The sequence below is a fragment of the Notamacropus eugenii genome, chromosome 2 (assembly GCF_028372415.1).
Source record: "Notamacropus eugenii isolate mMacEug1 chromosome 2, mMacEug1.pri_v2, whole genome shotgun sequence".
Lineage (NCBI taxonomy): Eukaryota > Metazoa > Chordata > Mammalia > Diprotodontia > Macropodidae > Notamacropus > Notamacropus eugenii.
In genome coordinates this window covers 28440825-28446537 of record NC_092873.1, presented here as the reverse complement: position 1 = coordinate 28446537, position 5713 = coordinate 28440825, and the positions used below count along the sequence as shown (strand labels likewise).

At 41.0% G+C, this 5713-nt stretch overlaps 1 pseudogene; it reads left to right on the top strand.

Annotated features, from left to right (window-relative positions):
- Positions 1 to 500: 500 nt before the first annotated feature.
- LOC140524816 (vomeronasal type-1 receptor 4-like) lies at positions 501 to 1411 on the top strand (annotated as a pseudogene).
- The last annotated feature ends 4302 nt before the right edge of the window (positions 1412 to 5713 follow it).

Below are 5713 nucleotides of genomic sequence, written 5' to 3'. Positions count from 1 at the left end.
ATGAAGGAACTGAGGCAGACAGACATTCCGTAAATTGCCCAGGTCACCCTGCTAATAAATGTGTGAGGACAGATTTGATCTCAATTTGTTCTCGATATGTGTATGGTGACATCCATTTTGTTCAGTGTATGTTAAATTAGTAAGAAAAACAATAGGATTTTAATAAACAGACAGATAGATAAATAGATGCCATTTTTTGAAAGTTACTTATTTGATGATTAAATGATACCAAGTACTAACTATAAGAAAAAGTGCACTGGTGGGGGATCATGAGCTGTAACATTACAAAGACCACCTCCTTTCCAAAATCTCAGGATTACTCCTACATTTGTTAGGGGTGTAGTAGCCATATTCTAGGGACCCAAAATGAATTGACCTGTGCAAGTGGGAAGTAGAAAAGTCACCTCAGAACATTGGCTACATTGATGTTTTTTGCATCTTTTTTTCTATCAAGGTCCCCTGGTTCTGATCATCATTCTTCTACCCAAAACACTGAGGGAATGATTCCACATGATGTGATCCTGGGGACTCTTTATCTTTCTCAGACAGGACTTGGGGTCCTGGGGAACTCCATCCTTCTGTATTTTTTCATCTTCACTAGCCACAAGTTGAGGCCCACAGACCAAATCATTAGCCAGCTGATTTTAGCCAACTGCATTTTTCTGCTCTCCAGGGGCATCCCAATGACAGTATTTGCATTTGGGATGAAAAATTTCCTGGATGACACCTCGTGTAAAATTGATTTTTACTTTCAAAGAGTTGGCCGGGGTCTTTCTCTCTGTAGCACGTGCCTGCTGAGTGGCTTCCAGGCAATTGTTATCAGCCCTGTCAGTTCTCCATGGGAAGGGATCAAAGCCAGAGCCCCCAATTACATCATCTCTTCCTGTCTCTTCTGTTGGCTCTTCAGCCTGCTCATAGAAGTTGGTACAGCCATAGGCATAACAGGCCCACATAGTCATAACACCAGCTTCACAGTAAAAGTTGACCTCATCATCTGTACCTGGAAAGACCCAAGTAGGAATTTCATTTTGTTGACCACTCTCAGAGACGTGGTCTGTGTGGGACTTATGGTATGCACGAGTAGCTACAAGGTTATTCTCCTCATGAAACACCACCAGCAAGTCCAGCACCTGCACAGGGCCAGCCGCTGTCCCAGAGCCTCCCCAGAGATCCGAATCACTGTGTCCATCCTGCTGCTGTTGAGCACCTTTGTCTTCTTTTACTTGGTCGATAGCATCTTTGCCTTGTGCTGTAACTACTTACCTCATTCCAGTTCCTGGATGGTAAATGTGTCTGCATTTCTGGTATTATGTTTCCCAACTATTAGCCCCTTCCTCCTGATCTCTAGGGACATCGAAGTGTCCAGGATCTGTTGTCCTCTCAGAAGCACAAGCCCTGGTTTCCTGCTTAATGTTGACGGTTGAGGAGCCCAGCCTTAGGCTCACTTGTAAGGAAGGACCCTTCTTGATGATGTCTGTGGAAGAGAGTGCCTGATGGACCACAGAAACACCAAAATAGACCAGGATCTGAAACTGGTGAACATTGCCCAAAATCCTTTATGACTTATGGAACAAAGGAAAAGTGAGACTCCAAGGGGCCCCATGGCCCTTGTGGATCCAAGTTCTAGCATTGAATTTCAGAGGTCACCTCCCTCTGCCATCGTCCCCACACCTTTCTCACATACATATTCAATAGTGGAGGAGTCTTACTGTTTGTAGATAGCATCGCAGTATGTCAAGAGCCTGGAGTTGGATCCAGAGGTTTTGTGCCATCTGGAACCCCTCAGGAAATGACATTGTGGCCTCTCTTTGCAGTTCTTACTGCTTCTCTGATTGGCTCTGGGCAAATCATTTAACACTGTGTGGCTCAAGCTGGAGAAGGAAACAACAAACCATTCCAGTGTCTCTGACAAGAAAATCCCAAATAGAATACAGTCAGACCCGACTGAAAAATGACTAAGAACAACCACAGTGGAACCTGTGGTAAAATTCTGCTCTGAGAGGAAACTAAATATCTCAAAATCTGCTATAGTCATCTCTCCTCCCAGCTTCTATTTCTGTCTCTCACTCTCTCTCCCCTTCCCTCCTTCTGTAATTCCTCTCCATTTTCTTCTTCTTCCTTTTCTTTCTCTTCCTCCTCCTCCTTTTGATTCTTCTTCTTCATCTTCTCTTCCTCATCCTCCTCCTCATCTTCCTTCTACTCTTTCTTCATGCTCTCTATCTCCCCTCCTATGTATTTAAGGAAGAATTTTACCTAGATTCTTCCTAATGCTAGGCTCAGGATTATATCTACTGGGTGTAGGTGGATATATGGGTACTGGGCGTGGATGGTTGGTTGTTGTCCTTCATTTCCAAAGAGGACCTAAATGAAATCACCATTGTAAAGTGAAATTTCAGTGAATCCGATCAGACCAATATGAGCATAGAATGCTCTACCGCAGGTTGGGCACAGATAGTCCCTGTGAATATTTGGGATGAATATCCCAAATTTGCTCATCCTGAATTTACTTTGTGCTGTCTCAATTGTACTTTGCTCATAGAGCACAGCATCCTTTCTGATGTAGGCATGCCATGTTGAGTGGTCCTGTGCCAGTGTCTCCCATGTTGCACAGTCAAATCGAAAGTTCTTGAGAGAGACCTTGCGAATGTCCTTGTATCATTTCTTCTGGCCACCATTTGATCACCTGCCCCATGCAAGTTCTCCATAAAATAGTCTTTTTGGCAAGCATACATTTTGCATTTGAACAATGCTGCCAGCCCATCAGAGTTGTGCTCTCTGAAGCATAGTTTGAATACCTGGCAGTTCACCTCGAGCAAGGACTCCAGTGTCTATAAGAGTTACCTTAGGTAAGTGTAACTGTCATTACAACCTTCGATCCACTCATGTTTGAGGCTTTGCTGGAAGTGAAGTTGGGTGTCATGGCCCAGCAAAAGATACCAACAAAAGAAAGAGAACCAAGATGGTAGAGTAAAGGCAGAGACTCACTTGAGGTCTCACCCAAACTGTTCTAAATCCCTTTAATTATGACTCTAAAAAATTCTAAATCCACAAAACCCACAAAAAGACAAAGTGAAAAAAATTATATGATCCAAGACAACCTGGAAGGTCAATGGGAAAGGTCTGTTGCATCAGGCTGAGAAAGGAGGGTCCATTCCAGGATTTTCCAGCACAGACCAGACCCCGATAAATCTGAAGCAGGCCCAAAGTAGACTGAATGAGGAGCAGCAGCTGCTTCCAGAACTTTCAGCCCACAGATGGGAAGAAGGACAAAAGATTGGTCACAATTAGATAACAGAGGTCTCTGCTAAAACTGAGGCAGGACTCTGTTGCTTTACCCATACTCGAATCTATGTTACAATCCATGGTGGCAGTCCTAGGACGAGGACAAGCAATAGCATACCAGAACTTGTAGAAACAATGTAGTGGGGATCCTCCCCATAGTTCCATGGCAGAAAAGAATGTTGGCAGTCACTCACAGACCAGAGCACAGACCAGAAGAATAGTAAACACACCTCGCCTTAAATCATACCAAATTGGAAGAACTGAAAATTTACAAGTCTCTAGATGTATCTTTGAAAACATGTACAGAGAAACACCTGAAGCTTGGGAGAGTGCGCCCTCCACCATCAATGCAAAATCCTACTTTAAGAAAGAGTTTAAAAGTCAAGTAACAGAATGGGAAAATAAGCAAACAACAGAAGAAATCCTGACCACAGAAAGTTACTACGATGACAAGGAAGATCAAAATATAAACTCAAAAGTACACAAAATCAAAACTCCTACATCCAGAGACTCCAAGAAAATATGAATTGGTCTCAAACCATGGAAGAGATCAAAACAGATTTTTAAAATCAAGTAAGAAATGTAGAGAAAAAATTGGGAAGAGAAATGAGAGTGCTGAAAGAGAATAATGAAAAAAGTGAACAGCATGGTAAAGGAGACACAAAAAATACTGAAGAAAATAAAACCTTAAAAAAAAGACTACGCCAAAAGGTAGTCGAGGGACACACACAAAAAAATCACTGAAGAAAAAAACTCCTTAAAAAGTAAAATTGGCCAAATGGAAAAGGAAGGACAAAAGCTCACTCAAGAAAATAATTCCTTAAAAATGAGAATGGAGGAATCACTAGCAGCTGTGGAATTGTCCAGACTTCTCAATCCACAAATGCCAAAGACATCTTGGAAGGTCAGTAACAAAGATGTGTCAGACCTGGATGAGAGAGGACCTTCTTCTAGCCCCAGCTCCAGAGTGGCAGACAGGGTGTCTCTATCTAGAGTTTTCAGCCCACAGATTGTGGGATTATCAAGCCGCTGATCAGAGGGTAATTTCAGGGATCTCTTTTCTGGTGTTCAAGCAGGCTTATCTTGCTTTGCCCACAATTTTGTCTGAGTGATAGGCCTTGGTGTCAGTCCTGGGGTGAGGAGGAGTGTTGGCATAGTGGAGCTTGTGGTGGTGGAGAGGAATCCTCATCACAGTTCCAAGGCAGAAAATAGTGTTTGTGGTCACTGAAAAATCTGAATACTGATCGGGAGAGGAATAAACACCTCTCTTTTCATCATACCACCTTAGAAGAACTGAAAACTTAAACTCACTACAAATATCTCTAAAAAGAGCTACAGAAAACCCCTCCCCACAGAGTACTACCTTAACAAAGAGCAAAAAACTCAAGTAATTGGCTGAGAAAATGAGCAAACAGTGGGAAAAAAATCAGACTATGGAAGGGACAAGGAAGATCAAAACATACAACCAAAAGACAACAACAAAATCAAAACTCCTACATCCAAAGTCTCCAAGAAAAATATGAATTGGTCACAGGCCATGAAAGAATTCAAAAGGATTTTGAAAATTAAGTGAAGTAAAAATCAGAAAGAGAAATGAAAGTGGTGCAAGAAAATCATGAAAAAAGAATCAACATCTTGAAAAGGAGACCCAAAAATTCCTGAAGAAAATGGCACCCTAAAAAATAGACAAACTCACACGGCAAAATGCCAATGAGGAAAATGTCTTAAAGAACAGAATTGGTCAAATCAAAAAAGAGGTATAAAATTTTCATTGAAGAAAATAATTCCTTGAATGTTAAAATGGAGCAAATGGAAGCCAAAGACTTTATGAGAAAACAAGAAATTATAAAGCAAAACAGAAAGTATGAAAAATAGAAGACAATATGAAATATCTCATTGGAAAAACTACTGACCTAGAAAGCAGATCCAGGAGTGATAATTTTAAAATTATTGGACTACCTAAAAGTTATGATTTTAAAAAGATCCCATATATCATCCTTCAAAAAATTAACAAGGAAGACTGCCCTTATATTCTAGAACCAGTGGGCAAAATAGAAATTGAAAGACTCCACCCATCACCTCCTGAAATAAATCCCAAAAGGAAAACTACTAGGAGTATGGTAGACAAATTCCAGAGTTCCCAGGTCAAGGAGAAAATATTGCAAGCAACCAGAAAGAAACAATTCAAGTATGGTGGAAACAATCAGAATTACACAAGATTTAGCAGCTTCTACTTTAATGGATCAGAGGATTTGGAATATGATATTCCAGAGGAAAAAGGAGCTAGGATTAAAACCAAAAATCCCTTACCCAGCAAAACTGGGTATAATTCTTCGGGGGAAAATTAACATTCAACGAAATAGAGGACTTTCAAGCATTCTTGATGAAAACACCAGATCTGAATGGAAAAATTTGACTTTCAAATAGAAGA